Source organism: Manacus candei, unplaced genomic scaffold, assembly GCF_025592945.1.
Source record: "Manacus candei isolate 608988 ecotype Guabito, Panama unplaced genomic scaffold, ASM2559294v1 h1tg000083l, whole genome shotgun sequence".
NCBI classification, from domain to species: domain Eukaryota; kingdom Metazoa; phylum Chordata; class Aves; order Passeriformes; family Pipridae; genus Manacus; species Manacus candei.
In genome coordinates this window covers 2,545,728-2,561,799 of record NW_026138131.1, presented here as the reverse complement: position 1 = coordinate 2,561,799, position 16,072 = coordinate 2,545,728, and the positions used below count along the sequence as shown (strand labels likewise).

Sequence of the window (16,072 nt, the reverse complement as noted above, 5' to 3'; positions counted from 1 at the left end):
GGGCAGGGCCGCCTCAGAACAAAGTAGCGAGTCGAAAAGGCCCCCCGCGCCCAACCGCACAAAGCCCTCGGGCTCCTGTCCCCGGGGGTGGGTGCGTCCCCTCCATCACCCTTCTCAGCTGACACGTCCGACAAGGGCAGGGCGAGGGAACCCGGAGGCGGACATCAGGAGGAGGGGGCGAGCATCGCCCTCTCGCCACTTGGGCCGGCGCCCCTAGGCGCCCCTGGCAGCGGTGACCCCGCTGTTCCGGCTCAGCCGCTCCGGCTCGACGCGGCTAATGGGATCAGCCACTGCCCTCCGCCACCGCTGCGGCGTGTTGATTTTTCCAACCTCTCCGCCCGGCCCCGCTGCCCGCCGTCCCCCAGCCAGACCCAGCTACCGCTTGGCCGCCGGCGAGAGGCCGCGGCTTCGGAGGGCAGGAAATGGCTTGGCCGGGGAGCCGGGGCGGTCACCCCGCCCCGCCGCGATCCCGGGGCACGGCGACGGCCGGCGCGGGCTGCGCCGGGAGGCGCCCAGGGGACCGCGGCGGCCCCGGGCTGGACGCGTGAGGTGGGCAGAGCTCCACCGCCACCCCCGTTGCCACCCTCCCCCGGCACCCCCGAGCAGACTTTGCAGAGCTTTATTTTAACGGAACAACGGAGCGCGGCGAGCAAACTGCTGTTCCGCGCAGGGCAAGAAAAATGGGTTTTTAATAGGCAAGGTCGGCGTGCTTGGCAGCCGGCCATCGCGGCCGGGGAAATAAACAAACAGAGGAGCTGCGACTTCAGGTCGGAGCAGAAGTTGCGCTCCCGGCGAGATGAGCCCGCGGCGTGGTCCGCAGGGCGAGCGTGTAGCCGCGTACGGAGCCACCACGGCGAGCATCTCCGGCCCCCCAGCTTGCCCCGGCTCCGGGGGCGGCGCGCCGGGGTCCCGCGGCACCGGAACAAGAGGGGGGCCGGCTCAAGCTGCGCCCCTGCGCTGCCGGACGCGGTGCTGGCGAGCTGGCAGCGGGCGGAGGGCAGCTGGCCACCCTTGTTTACCGCGTTCCGGCGGTGCTGCACACCCAGCCGCTGCTGTGCGGCACGGCCTGCCCCGGGGAGGCAGGAAGGGAGAGGTGGAGGGAGTGGGAGCGGAGCCTCCCGATCGCGAAGCGGCTAGGCGGCCGTGTGCCGGAGGGTTTCCAGCGATGCCCGCGGGGCTCCCGCCCCGGGGCTCGGCGGTGCCGGCCCCTCTGGCCGCACCGCGGGGGCGCCGCGCTCCCGCTCTCGCGGCGCGTTCCGGGCTCGGTGCCGAGCCATCCCGGCTGCCGCGCATCAGCCTCCCCGCTGCCTCCTGCCGCTGCCTCGCTCACTCGCGGCTCTGCAGGCGGCAGGGCAGAGCTGATCCCGCAGTGTCCCCAGTGGCAGTGGCCCCTGACTGGCCTTTACGTCTCGCCGCCGCTCGACGAAGAGCCCGAGGAAGGGGTGGGGGGACGGGGACCCGCTCCTCCGCTCGCCCTTCCCGAGCCTCTCTGCAGCGTCGGCTGCCGCAGGCCCACACGGGGCGAAAGGCGGCCCCCCGTCCGAGCAGGGGCCGTGCAGACCCTCTGCTCGCGGAGTGCTCGGCGGGGATATCGCTTCAGCACCCAGCCACTAACAGGGCCGGAGAAGCCCCGACGCTCCCGGGGTGAGGGAGGAACTACCCCTGCGTGCCCTCGGCAGAGGAGGGCGAAGGGAGCTGTGTCAAGAGAGCCGAGAGCGAAGTCCAAGCCTGGGGCAGCTGGACGAGAGCTCGGGAAGAGGCCGGCAGCACTCGCCCCGGCGGTCACAGACCCTTCCCTCTCGCCGCTGCCATGGCTCCCACGGAGCACAGCCCGAGCTGGGGCCCCGATTCGCTGGTAGGAGGTTCGGGGACGAGCCCAGCCCCCCGAGTTCCCACGGAGCCGTGGCCTGGGCTCCCAGCGCTTCTACACCGTCACCATCACCTCTCGGCCACATCGCGGCAGAGGGGAGAACCATTCCCCGTCCCACCCCCCCCGCGCCGCTCCCTGTAGCTGGACACGGGGGCTGCGACCGGGACGGGCGCCGGGCAGGGCGGCGGCCGCTGTCAGCGGCGCTGCTGCTCCTCGCCGCCCGGGCAGCTGCCAGGTTTTTGGCAGATCGCTCTGCAGACGGGTCCCAAGGACTCCTGTAAGGGCTGAGACTGGTCACGGGGAATAGCTGAATAGTGCGAGAGGCCGGGCTAAAGGAGGGCAGAATCGAGCCAGGGAGAGCGGGGACCGGTCAGGGTGGAAAAAAGGGAGAGAAGCAAAGAGCCGGGGGGAACGACAGGCAAAGCCGCCGGCCTGCAAAATGCCGAGTTGGCAGGATTGCCAAGAAGCTGGGGAGCACTTCAGCCCCGACAGCCAGGGAAAGGGGAGATGAAGAAGCAGCCTTAACAGGGTAACGACTGTCTCTTACAGACCTGGTGTGACCTATGGTTTAAAAAATCTGGCTTCCCCTTCTAGTGCCAGGGTGTACCTGCAGGGTAGTCTCTGCCTTTCTGTCTCTCGTCCCATTATTCCACTACAATCTAATCCTTCTGTTGTGACCTACAGCAGAGCTCTGATTTATTTTTAATGCGTTCCGATTCCTGTTCCGTTGTCAAGAGATGCATTGAGATTCATTTTCCAACCCCTGCTTTTCATACTTCTGTTCTGCTGGAGGGACCCGCCAATAGAGTTTAATTCGATTTGATATGATTTAATGAACACCTTTATCTTTTGTTTTTAGCAGAAGGATAAAGAATACAACTGCATTCAGCTTTTGCTAAATCAGACATGTTTCCCACCGAAATCCTATCTGGTGACACACACTTACTGTAACATTTCATTAACAACCCCCTTGATATATTGATTTTTAATATTTGTATTAAATGTTGTGTAAAATTGAACTCAGGCGTTAGAAGAGATTGTGCAAGTCACAAGACATGACTCCTACTTAATTGTTATTTTTTTTTTCGGTCCTGGAACAACAGTTGGAAAGAGGCCAGCAGGAGGGAAAAAAATTAAAAATAAATTCTCCGGGGGGGCGAGGGAAATAAAGGGCAGTGCCTGGGAGAATGTGGAGGAGATGAGGAGAAAGCGCAGCCCGGGTGGGTAGCAGGGCCTGGCCGATGCCCCGTCGAGACCCCTAGCCTCTGCAGGCCCCTCTGGGGACACCCCCGCCCGCCCCAGCGCTCTGGGCCGAGGCGGCTGCCCAGCTCCCCACTGCTTCCCCTGCTCTCCCGGCTCGCTCGCTCCGTGTCGCCTCCCTCCCTCCTGCTCCATATGGTTTCTCCCCTCCTCCTCCTCGTCTTCTTCTCCCCCCTCCATGTTGTCTCCGTGACTCTCCCCGCTCCACGTTGCGTCTCCGTTCCCCGGGGGAGTGTTTCCCCACCGCGGCGTGGAGGGGCCCCGCAGAGAGGCCCGGCCCGGCCGCATGTCTGAGGGGTTCAACTGGGCCAGCACGCAGCTCAGAGGGGCGAGGGGGGGACACTGGGGGTCAGGAGAGGGCCACGAGGAGGGGTGCCAGCCAAAACTCCCGACCAGAGGGAGTTTCCCGGGTGTGCGGAAGAAGAGCTTGAAGAAGTTGATCTCCTCCACGCTCCCCCCCCTTCTTGTTTTCTTTCTCTCTCCTCCCGATCTTCTCCGCACCTCCCTCCCCCCCCAGGAATACGAGGCATTCAGAGATCAACATAATTCACCTGCATCAAAAAAAACCTCGCGAGCTATAAACTAGCGGCTGATCCTCCGCTTAGACTAGTGTTTAGCCGTTCATGCATCATGAGTGTCAAATAAATGCCTGATTGAGGCCCTCAGCGGAGGAATTAGCTTTCCTTGTGCTGGAAATGCATAATAGAGAAAGTGCTGAGGCATCCTCCCCGGAGTTAGCTCGGGCTCCGCTCCCTGCTCTCCTCGTTTCGGGAGTTTTTCCCCTCTCATTCCGGCTCCGTTCCCCTGACCCCCCCTCCCTGCCTATCGCCCGCCCTTATCAGCATGCCCAGCTGGCCAGGGACAAGGGAAGCTCTCCGGTGTGTCCCGGACTGAGTGGGGCCGGCTGAGGGCTGAAGGGAGCAGCCGAGCATCTCTGCCGCTGCCCCGGCGGCGCTGCGGGGGCACCGCGGGGAGCGCTGCCTCTGCCGCCCGGGGCCGGGCGGGGGCGGAGGGAGCGGCGGGGGGGCCCCCTGAGCGAGCTCCTTGTCGCTTGGCCGCCCTTCCGCGCCGGGGGCCTCATCCTGCCGGCGGGTACGACCCAGCCCCGCAGTTTAGTAGCCAAGAGGGGCGGGGTGGGGGGTGGAAGGCTGGTGCAGCGCTCGGTTCCGCCGTCCAGTCGCCCTCCGCTGTTCCGCGCCCGGCTCGCTGCCCGGGCGGGTCCGAAGTCCCCCCGGGCAGGGGACGCCGCCGGAGCTGGCGGCCGAGGCACACAGGGGTTAACCGGGAGGAGCAGTTAAAGTGCACGGGCTGCAGATGCTTTTCAGGCCTCGGTGTCTACCGTTTTAAATTAAAAAAATGCACCCGGCCCGACCATGCACCAGTGACCTGCAATTTCCCCTTCTTTTCAAACTGAAATACGGCCAAACTATCTTCAAGTTAACTTAAGGGCTGGGGACGGGGGCGGGGGAGGTGGGGAGAGGGGGGGGAGGAGGAAATCGCTCTGGGTTGAGATCTCTGTGTCAAGTTTCATCCCCTCCTGACATGTCTGGCTCCGTGCCAAAGTCCTGAAAATGGAAAATTGGGGAAGGGCGGGCTGCGGGGGGGGTGGGTGGAGGAGGGGGGGGAGCGGGCCAGAGCTCTCGGCGGAGCAGCAGTAGCGAGAGGCTCTGGCCAAGAGGGATGCATGAGCGAGCCCGTGTGAGCGGAGCGCGGCGGCATCTTCCGCCATCCATTCCGCCGCCCAGGCGCGTGGAAAGCCGCCGGCCGCTGCCATTGTTACCGGCGGGCGATGCGGGGACCGGAGCCGCCGCTCCGGCGAGAGATAAATAGCCCCTGACAGCGTCTCTTCGCACCCACAGCTCGGCAGATTGGATTCGGCGGACGGCCGCAGGTCTGTGTCGCTCCCTTTCGCGGGAGTCCCTTTAAATCACCACTCCACTCCTCCCCCGCCGCCACCTCTCCCGGGGGATGTTTCCAACCGTCCCCCACACAGCAGCCCTGCCGCCCTCCCGTGCTCTCTCCCCCTCTCGCAACCGCTTGTGGCCCTGCTGCCACGGCTCAGCTCGGCTTAGCACGGCTCGGCGCCACCGGCCCGGCGCGGAGCCCCGCCGGGGGAGGGCGAAAAGTCTCCGCTGAAATACTTTCGGCAGGCTGCGACTTTGCCAGGAGAGGTCTTAGCGTCGGATCTTTTGTCTTGGGGCCTTCGGCTGCGTGCCCCGGGGTGCCTGGCGGCTCTCCCGGGAAAAGCCTCCCGGGAAAGCGCTGGGGAGTCCCAGGTTGTGCCGCGGGCAGCAGCGCCCCTGCCCCCGCTGCCAGCGCCCGGCAGGCACTTCTGCAGGCTCGCCTGCCTTCTGGCTCCCCTCTCCCGCCGCAGCAGCTGAGGGGTTCGGGCTGAGCCCTGCCCTCCGGAGCCCCGTCCTGCCCACGCCTCCCCTTGGAGCGGGAGAGCGTGACAGTGGCCCCGCAGGGGGGTGGGGAAAGCGTGTGTCCCTCGCCACCCGCGGTGCTCGCCTGCACCGGCCATCCTGGAAAGAGGACCAGGGGACAACTCCGGTAGCCAGGGCGCTACTTTCCAGCTGACTCCCCCTCCCCGTGCCCAGTGGCCACGTGCGTTCCGGAGCCGCCTGGCACTTCTTGGGGTTGCTTTCCCCCGTGACACCGGGCAGTGCCACATCCTTCTCGGGCTCCTGCGAGCGGCTCGGCGTGAGGCGAGCCCGCACTTTTTTTTTTTTTTTTTTCATCATCCCTTTCCTCACCCCCCGCCCCAGCCGGGGCCGAGCCGGTGTGCGTGTGTGCGAGACGAGGTTATTGCCAGCCCGAGTCATTATTTCCAGGCCGGCTGCCGCGGGAGTCTCTCCCAGGTGGAGCCGGTGCGGGAGGCCAGTACTACCCGGGGAGACAAAGGCGGGAGCTGGGGCTGCGACCTGAGCCTTGCGGCGCGGGCAAGTGCGTGCTCGACCGGTCCCGGCTCGGCCCCCCGGCCAGCAGCGGTGCTCTGCGGGGTCGCGGGGCGCTGCCGCCGCCCCGGGGAGCCCGGGCTAGGCTTTCCGAGTTACATTTGTTACATTTCCGAGTTATATTTTCAGTTATACTGAATCTACTTTTAGGCGATTGTTTTGCCTTTCCACTTGTTTGTTTCCTGCTAGCCTCGTAAACTGCCTCATGATTTATTACCTAGGCTAAGTGCTTAATTTGTGAATATGAAACAGATTAAAAGGAGATCGGCGTATTTTAGCAGGCAGGCCAGAGCAAAGCCCAGCAGCTGTTTCGAGTTTGTAGGCATCTCCAACCTCGTGTTAAGCAGCCCAGCCTGCTAGTGATCAAGGGGGTATCCCCTGGCTCTCTCCGACAGGCCCACCGCCGCCGGCTCCCCGTGCGCACGGCTGGCGCGGAGACCGGCCACGGGATGGCCGCTCTGGGCTTTTTGGAGGGGGTGACAACCACAGGACTGATGCCGTCCGTCAAAGCGACACCCGCGGTTCTGGGATTTAGGATCCTCTGCGTCCCCGCCGCAGGCGGGCTCTGCCGGCGGAGGGCCCAGCAGGCACGCAGGGGGTTAACGACGACTCTGCCCTCTCCTTCAAAGGACTCACTCGAGATAGAGTAAATACGGTCGGGGCGGGGGGGATGTGTGTGTGTGTGTGTGCCGCTCAGGCCACATGATGCAAAAGTAAGACAAGCACACTCCGGAGAACAAAGGCTTCCTACCCCTTTCCTCCCCCTCCCCCCAAAATCTGTCTTAATTCTGGAAGTAAACTTGAGCAGCTATAAAACAAAGGCGAACGATGAAAGTTATAGCCAAGGGACAATCAAAATAAATACCTTTGATGCAGTCCAAGCATGCACTTTGTATTTTTGGGAGCTCCCCACTACCCTCAGCCAGGCACGACATCACAGGCTCTCCCCAGGACAGGGGTGCTCTTCACCGCTGGGGTTGTGGATTAGGCTGATGTAGGCCACCTTCCACGGCCCGGGAAACACCCGCCAGCACCACTTCATAGCCCTGGGGTAGGCGGGCAGGGCCGGACCGGGCAGGGCCTTCGGGTCTGGGGTCGGGGGCTGCAGAACCGGGACAGGGGTTCTCTGGGTGTCCCACGGGGTTAGCTTGCCGAGAGACATCCCTGTGAGACGTGCCCGAGGCCCTGCAGCGTGGGGCCGGGAGTGTGTTCTGGCTCCACCGTGAGCTGCGCCCTTGCCCTGCGGGAGCCCGACAGGAGCCAGCCAGGGTGGTTTGCCCCCCGACCCGCTGGTGGTCCCGGCCCCAGGTCATGCAAGTGACATCTCCCAGCCCGTGCCCTCTGCTCCTGGCTGCCCTGCGTTTGCAGAGCAGACCAGCTACTTTCATGCTTGTCACCAGCACCCCGGAGCAATTCCCAGCCCCAGTGTCCCACAGAACCTACCTTCTCCCCCTGCCACCCCCTCCCTTGGCCCTTGGAGGACGTTTTAATGCATCAGGGACGGCAGAGGAAACGAAGAGGCACAGCAGCAAAACAGCTGCCTGTGCAGCCTGGCAGACAGCGAGGCCTGACGAGTACAAAGTATTGCCGCTAAGCTCAAAAGTCAGAGAGAGGTAAAAATCTATAACCTGCCCTGTACCTCTGAGCACCACTTAAGAAGCAGGAGCAAGAGCAGTGTGCCACTCCTGATGGAGCACAGCAGAGAGGGCTGGCTAGGAGGTAAATGATTCATGTGCCCTTGTTGCACCAGCGCATTTGCTCTGGTGACTGGTGTTGGCACAGCGGAAGGAGCAGGAGATGGGGGCAGACTGAGCAGAGCATGGGGACAAGGTGTGGTGTGGCACGTGTCTGGGCAGGCTGAGCCCTGGTCTGCCTGGGAGCAGCAGAGCAAAAGACCATGCACGTGGCATTCAGAAAGATCCCTCTGTGTATGTGTGTGTGAAGATGTCAGAGTAAATTGTCTGGAGAAAACTCAAACTCTGGTTGGGAGGCAGTCCTGTAGGTACATGTGAGTGAGGGCTTGAGAGCACCCCCTCCTATGACAAGAAAGCATCTGAAGGAAGAGTGCAAGAAAGAGATAACAGTGGATATCTGTGTGTCAGCTGCTTCAGGTTGGCTTGAGACAAGGTCCTTCTGTATTTGGGGCAAGGTTTGTGACAAACTAATACCAGAACTCATCTCCCAGGGGCCTCATGGGGTTTAGGTGTAGTTGATTGGTCCCTGCCTTGTCACGGGAAAGGTATTGCATAGGTATTACATACCACCCCTGTTTCTAAGCCCTGGGCCTTATTGTTCATTGTCTAAAGGTGAGACTGAAACTTTTGAGCAACCTGAAGAGTAGTAGGCAAAAATGGCCCCAGAGACTCCACATCTCCCTGTGGGTTCTGCACAGAGCTGTTCTCTGACTAGGTATGTCCAGCATTTTAAAAGGGAGAGAAAAACACAGGATTGTGTCATGATGATTACATACATCACTTTTCAAGCACTCTGCATAAAAAGAAGCTGGAAAACAAGACATTAGCAATGGAAAAGGAAAGCAATCCTTTCCAACTTGTTGGCTTGGCCTTTGCAGTCATCCCTACCTCAGGGAGGGCCATGGTCACAGTGTTAAGCCTTGGTTATGCTGCTGAAATTCACCGTGCTAAAAGTCACCTGGTCCCTTGAGCGCCCTCGTAAAGCACTCCAAGGCCCCATAGAAAATGGTTTGCGTGTACTTAAAACTATGTGGATTTGCTTCCAACTGTTCATAACGCCAATTTCAGCCTGATCGTGTCTGGCGTTCACTGAATTAACGCCTGGATGGATCTAAGTCCCAATGTCTCAGACCAAAGTAGTTCAGATAGTCCTCCTGCTGCTGCCCCAAAGGCATTTTAAAATCTCCTTGGAAGTGCCATTATGTGGTGATGGCTAAGCCTCAGAAACGAAGCAGTGGAGAACACCACTGCAGCAGAATGGGCAAACCCTGATGGCTTGGAGCAGTTGGCTGGGTCACCAGAAGGTGTGAAAGCTCCTTCAGTTTGAGCACAGGTGCACTCCAGGCCCCTCTTCTAACCCCAGCCCTTTGCTGCCAGCAATAGTAGGCTGTAAGCACCCCCTCCCCACCAGCCTGCAGCCCTTCTTGCAGCTGGGCTTACATCTTTGACAGTTTGTCAAGTCACAACGTTTCTCTTTTTCACTGTTTCCTAACATCTCACCACCTTCAGAACACTCCTGAGATGCAGAAAAGCAATTTCAAAAGTCCTGTCACTGAAAATTCTTAAAGACCAATACATGACCACTTAAATGATACCTTCATATTCTTATAAACTGTTTCTGCTGCCTGTCTAGACTCTGTTTTATTTGTAAGGTCTTCAGGGTAGACCCTGCCTTGCATCATCTAATGTACTGCTCCTATCATCTAAACAGAAGTTTTGGACTAGGGTAAGGCTTAAGACGTTGAGATAAACAGGGGGATCAATGTATGCTAAATTTCAGTGGTATTTTATCTTTCCAGGTTCACAAATATTGTGTTACCTGCCAGCAGCTTTAGTGTGCTGGGCACTCTGTAGGCACAGAAGGCAGATTGCTCCTGCCTGCCCAAAAAATGGAAGCAAAAGTGTAAAATCTACAGCAGATGACCACGAGAGCAATGCTCACAGGGAGGCAGGTGAGCTCCTGGACTTAGTCATGGGCTCCTTTGCTGTAGCTTTCTAAGGCCACCACTCCCAAAGTCTGCAGTTGGAAGGGAACAGTGTGTGTTTGTATGTGTGTGTTCATGTGAATGTAATTGCGTTTCTACATAATGTGGATTACCTTTCTTTTGGCAGCAAATCTGTTCAGGGGGTTTAGAGAGAAAGATAAATCCTGCAGCCATTCCCTTCCTGGGAAAGGGCATGTCTTCTGTCACTTTCTCTGCTCCTTTTTCCGAGTGGTCCCCAAACATGCTTTTTCCCAGCTCAGCATCTGGTATCACCTTGAGAGCCTGCCCACTCTCTGCATGACACACTCCCACATGGGGAACGGGGGGAAAACGCAGGGAATAAGGCACAGCAGGTGAGGTGTTGCTCAGATGAGTGGGAGGAGAAAGGAACTGGGGTGTATGGCATAGAAGCAGCCCCAACAGCACTGCCCCAAACGGTGCTAATGTGATGGTTACAAATCCACTGTTTCCCAGGAATCCCTCCTGGCAGGGAGGTCAGGTGTGCCGTAGGTGCAGGACACCTAATGGGCTCCCTTATTCTGAACCCTGGTAGAGCTGCTTGGCTTTACAAAGTGTGAAGGCAACCTTGTCGGGAAAGAGAGCTCCATTGATTTAAATGCAAAATTACCCTCCTGCAGTTCTAATTTCCCAGGCGAGGGCTGTGCAGGCTCTGAAAACATGAAAGTTGTTGATGTATTGGTTCAATTAATTTTTAAAATAAGTTTGAATGCCATTTGTTTCAAATTTGATGGGAAAGCGCTCTGGATTTTTGCAAGCAAAGACTGAGGTGAGCGTGGATGGAGCGTGTGTTTCGCAGAGCCTTGAAAAGAGGGGTTAAACATTGCATTCATTTAGTACCAGGCCTCTGTGCAGGGATGAGTGAGATCCATTGGTGAAAGAAAAAGACCTGAATGTCTGTATTTGCTAAGTGGCACCCAGCAGCAGGCAGCCAACTCACAGAGAAGAGCAGACATGCGGGTGTGAGGCCCAGCAGAGACTGCTGGGTCCCTGGTGCTTTTAAAAGGAAATAATAGCTTGTGGGGGAACCCTTTCTGGTGGCCTTGGCTCCCGTGACCCCCCTCTGATGTATGATATTTAAACAAGGAAATGTCAATATTGGTTTTCCACATACAGCCTCGTTCTGCTCTCCATGAAAACTAACGACAAACCCCTTAGAGGGTTGGAGGAGAGCAGACCCCAAAACAGTCGCTCAGACCCAAATACTGTTTGCTGCAACAGCCTGGAAGGAAGGAAGTGCAGTTGTCATGAGCGGCTGGGCGACGTGTGCTTGCAGGTAAATTAGACAGAAGAGAAGCAATTCTATCCTGCCTCGAAGCTGCAGGTCTGATGGTTTGAATGATTATTGCTTTTTAAAATTATAAATTGCATTTTCGTACAGTGAGTGAGGATAATGTGCTGCTTACTAGAATTAAGTGCAACTCAGGGGTGTTTTGTTATAACAAAGGTGACTTCTCTGTGCTCGCTTTTTCATGGTCAGGTCTAACGGGGAATTTGATTTGAACCTGCTGGCTATCTAGCAGTGGTTTTGAAAAGGAGTAATGCCCATTGTACGAGAAGATATCCATAAACTGGGCCATGAGATGTGTCTGCTGATATATGTGTCCTCTGAGGTAGGAAAGTGTAAGTCATAGGAAGAGAGGGCAAGTGTGTCTGACTCATAGTAAAACGAGGGCATGTGGAAAGTATAAACGAAGGGAGGGCTGCTACTAGTAGGACATAAAGGCTGTGCTATGTGTCACAGGGAAAGTAACTTAAGCTCATGGATAATTTAGGCTTAAAGGGGCAGTTGTGCAACTGCATGGTGCAGAACATGAGGTGGGGCATAAGCATTAAAGAAACTTCACACTTGATCCTGTGCTGCCCCTGTCTTGGTGCTGGTTTATGCAGGCTGGGCCTCGACAGGTGTTGCAGTAGCAGCTTCAAGGTCCTCTAACACAATGTGAACTTCATCACTGTTCACTCCAGGGTAAAAAGTGTAGTTACAGAAGCTTTATGCTCTAGCATCACTTCCCCAGAGACAGTAGCAGAATAAGTGGTGTGCAAGTCCCTTAAGCAGCTCTGTGCAAATGGAGAATCACTCCTATATGGGGACCAGCTTTTCTGCTTTCCCACTGGAAGACGTCCATGGTGCAGGCCCACCAAGCTCACCAGGTCTCCAGCATATGCCATAACCTCTGTTAGGGCAGAGATCTCAGCGGGAACAACCTGGGGTACTGAGTGAGCTAGAAGATGCTGTGTGCCAGTCTAATTGGCTTTGGCAGGAAAAGCACCTTTGGTTCTGATGCATGACCATGACTAACATGAATCTCCAACTGGGATTATGAAAAAAGACCTATTATTTGGGAGGAAAATAAATAAAGGAGTGTTGCTCAGGTATGACTCCTGCTAGGAAGCACAGAGTTCATGTATGAAGTTGAGGCTCATCCATTTCCAAGAATGTGTCTGTCCTGTATGATTTTCTGCTTTTGAGAATACAAATGGTATGGAAAGAGATTGTTGGATTGCAGACTGTTTCATCCTTGCTGTACAAGGCCCAACACAATGCAGTCCTAGCTACAGCTGAGGCTTTTGGGAGACAGTGCACTTTGGCTTCAACTCAGGCCACCTCTCACGCAGAACAGATGCATGCAGTGATTCCTGGTGTAGCCTGAGAAGATCAGAGATTGGGAAGGTACCAGAGCAGTGCAGTTAATCCCTCTATGACACCTCAGTCCTCTGAGATTCCTGCTGTTTCACGCTGCACAGCAAGGCTATCTCAGCCTTGAGACAGACTGAAAAATGGATGGGCATCATCAGGATGGGCAGAGGAAGGACAATTCCTATTTCTTTATCAGAGGACATGTTTCATCTGGTATCTAGCAGGACAGACAGGTATCTACCCTGCTTAAGGTCCATCTTTTGGAGCAGACATTCGTGAGAAGGTGAATGGGGAATGGGCTTGGGTGTGAGAGCAGACCCTTTGATGTGGCTGGAGAAGCCCTCAAAAGCTCTCTGTGAGCTGTCAGGAGAAGAATGTCTCAAAACTGAGCCCCACCGCTGTCACTGACAGGACTGAACCACCCTGAGTCTTGTGGGAACTTAACTAGGGCTTTGGCATTGCAAGGGAGGAAAAGGAGGGAATGGTGTAGTGGAGATCTGTCTATGCGCCTCTCTATTACTGCACAGCCAGGGCTTGTGCCAGTGAGAATATGCAGCAGTTGATTCTTACAGACAAAAGAAAAAAATATGAAGCCCTACTGAAGGGTAGGGCTGATGGAGCACTGAAAAAGCCCCAGCTAGAAAAACTAAGCCAGCTCTGCATTTTGGTCAAGCAGTGCTCAGCATTGTGAATTTGATGAACAACACTAGTCCGCATGAAGACAGGTGACTTTTTAAATGGGATTTTAATAAAGTCAGTATTGCTAAGGCTATCTATAAAGGCAATCTGCATAGGGTTTTAAACAAGTAAACTTAATGATGCCATTAATGCTTCTGACATGAATGAGACCGCTACTGGAATACTGTGTCTGGCTCTGTTTTGGTGTTTACATGTTAAAAGTGAGTTGGCAAATTAATATGGGATCAGAAGAGAGCTAGAAGAGTGATTCAAAGTCTGGGAATCGCATCTTATTGCAAAAGACTAAAGAAATCCCATCTATTAATTTATCCAAGAGGAGGCTATGACTTGGTTTGATCATAGTCTTTAAGTGCCCTAAGTGTCTCTATGGGGAGATTTCTGATAGTCAAGATCTCTTTAATGTGGCAGACAAAGGCATAATGAGATCCTATGTTGGAAAATGAAGCTCTATGAATTCTGAGCAGAAATAGGTGCTTTTTTTTTTTTTTTAAACCAGTGAGGGGACATAACCACTGGAACAACTGAGGCAAGCAGTGGTTTTTCCTGTTATTTAAAAGTCTTCAGAGCAAGATTGGATGCCAGGTTAAAAGCTCAGGCAGAATTTATGAGTCTGATACAAGAACGTCTGGCTGAAATTCACTGGCCCATGATATGTAGCAGGTCAGACCAGCTGATCATAACAGTCCGTTCTTGGTTTAAAAAAATCTATGAATTAGGTATTTCAAGTCCCCTGAGCCTCGATATTACTGGAGGTCTTGAGGGAATGCATTATAAGCTGTCATCATTTAATTGTAAGCAACCAGGGGCATTGCCTTTTTCCTTTTTTTTTTGTTAATACACTTCTTTTCCAAAGCTTGTTAGACACCAGGGTTGAGCAGCTGTTAGCAAACATGACAACATTTTAGAAACGGTTCAAATAATTCTCCTTCTCCCATTTGCTCAGCTTTGTTTCGCAGCAGCACAATTTCATTCATGCCGCATCTACCAATGCTTCTCCAGACAAAATAGCAAATTCCAGCAAAATGAAAAAAGCAACCTCTGTACTTAGGGTAGGCTCCTTATACTATATCTTCTCCCATGTACACCCCTTAATCTCACAGATACATTACAGGCTTTCTCTCAGCACCGTGCATGAACAGAGCAGGGAAGGAGTCCATCCATTTTTTAGCGCAGGCCCCTCAGATAGGTAGGAATCCATTGTCTGTCACAGGAGTGCTCGACCTACAGAGCTCCTGGTTTGTTTGAATAAATGGCAGAGAAGGAGAAAAAAGTATTAAGGAGACACCTGGTACTCCTGAAATTATTCAAGCTATTAACCTCCTTGAGGTTTCATAAAATGGCCTCCAGCGAATGGTCAGAATGTTTTTCTTACACTGGAGGAGTAGTTTCCAAGACAGCATAAACTTTCTTAATATCTCTTCAAAGGAGAAAAAAAAAAAGAGAGAGAGAAAATAAGATAGCAGAAAATTCCAGCCATGGCTCTCGGGAGTCTTGAAAATCATATCCACGGTTGCGTAGACATTCTAAACCTCTGATACATTCAGTGCCTCGTTAGCCTCAGTTATCAAAACTGAAACAAGAGGTGGTAAGGGAGCGCAGCAAAAGATGGAGTTTAAAGTCGCTCGAGGACTGCACTCCCGTCGGCGGGAGTCCTCACCCCCTCCCTCCGCCTGCGCTCCGAACCCCCGCGGCGTTTGATATGCAGGCAGTGAGTCAGAGGGACGAGGCTCCGCGGGCTCGGCGGGGCGGCCGGGGCGGGGGGCGCCGCTGCCTCCCCGAGGCGCGGGCGGGGAGGTCGGCGGGGATCCGAGCAGCGGGGGGAAAGGTGAACCCGGAGCCGAGCGGGGCACAAACCCATTAGTCGCACATAACTTGGGAAGACGCTTGGCCTCGCCATGACAACCGGCGGCCCGGGCTGCTCCCACGTCCCGCCGCCTCCCTCGGGAGCCCCTTTCCGTCCCCTTTCCCGGCGCTTGGGGAATGCGGGGCTGGAGAGGCGAGCCCGGTGCGGGTAACAAAAGGGGATGAAAGGAGCTCTGTAGCTCACTTTACACGTCCGAGAGGCATTTTCATACCCCGTAATGAGAAGGGATCATTCCGAGGAAGTTCAGATCAAAGGGGAGAGCATCCTGGGCATTTGCATAATTGCCGGATTTCGGAGCACAGGCTGCAACCTGGGCACCGCACCGGGGGCTGCCCCTCGCTCGTTCAGGGGCTCTGGGGAGGTCCGGAAAGAGGGGAGGCTGCAGACCATGCTCCCGCGGGGAGAGATGCGAGGCCTGCCCGCGAACAGGATACGGAGGCCGCGGGGCCCCGGGCAGGGTGCTGGGGCACGGCTGCGGTGCCCGACGGCAGGGAGCCCCCGGAGACTCCGAGGGGCGCGAACCCCCCGGTGCGCGGCCAAGCCGTGCCCGGGTCCCCGGGGGCTGCCGCTGTTGTGGAGGTGGTGCCGCTGGGGATCAGCTCCCTGCTCCCAACCCGGCGACATCTGCGGCGCCGAGCCAGCACGTCGCCTCCCCGGCGGCTGGCGGGTGGCTCCCGGCCCGGCGGCTCGCACCGCCACCAGCGAGCGGGGATAAAGGGATTAAACGGCACGCTCGTTCCGCCGGGGGGGAGAGGGAAGGGGGGGGCACTTGGCCGGCTCCAGCCTCCCGCTCCCCCCGAGCTCCTCCCCCGCCGCCCGCACCCCCGGCCCCGCGGCGCTGCCCCCGGCCGGCCCCGGCAGCGGGGAGGCACCGGGCGCACCCGCGGTGGCTCATTGTTTCCGCAACCAGCCGGGACTGCCGCCGGCGGCCGCGGTGCTCGGGGCGACGAGGTTCGCCGCCGCCGCTGCTGCTACTGGGAAGGGGATGCCCGGGGACACCCTTTTCAGCCATTTTAAGGAAGCAATGCTGGCGTCTCGCCGCGGGTGCCCCGATCCCCCCCTCCTCTTTGGAGCCTGTTCCATG

The 16,072-nt window shown here is 56.7% G+C and overlaps 1 protein-coding gene across 1 annotated transcript in view; it reads left to right on the top strand.

Moving 5' to 3' along the window:
* Positions 1-4,787: 4,787 nt before the first annotated feature.
* BCOR (BCL6 corepressor) overlaps positions 4,788-16,072 on the top strand; it is an 83,228-nt gene continuing 71,943 nt past the window's right edge. Inside the window, exon 1 of the mRNA XM_051811652.1 lies at positions 4,788-5,021. The gene's annotated coding sequence lies outside the window, so the exon portion shown is untranslated. The remainder of the gene's footprint in view (positions 5,022-16,072) is intronic.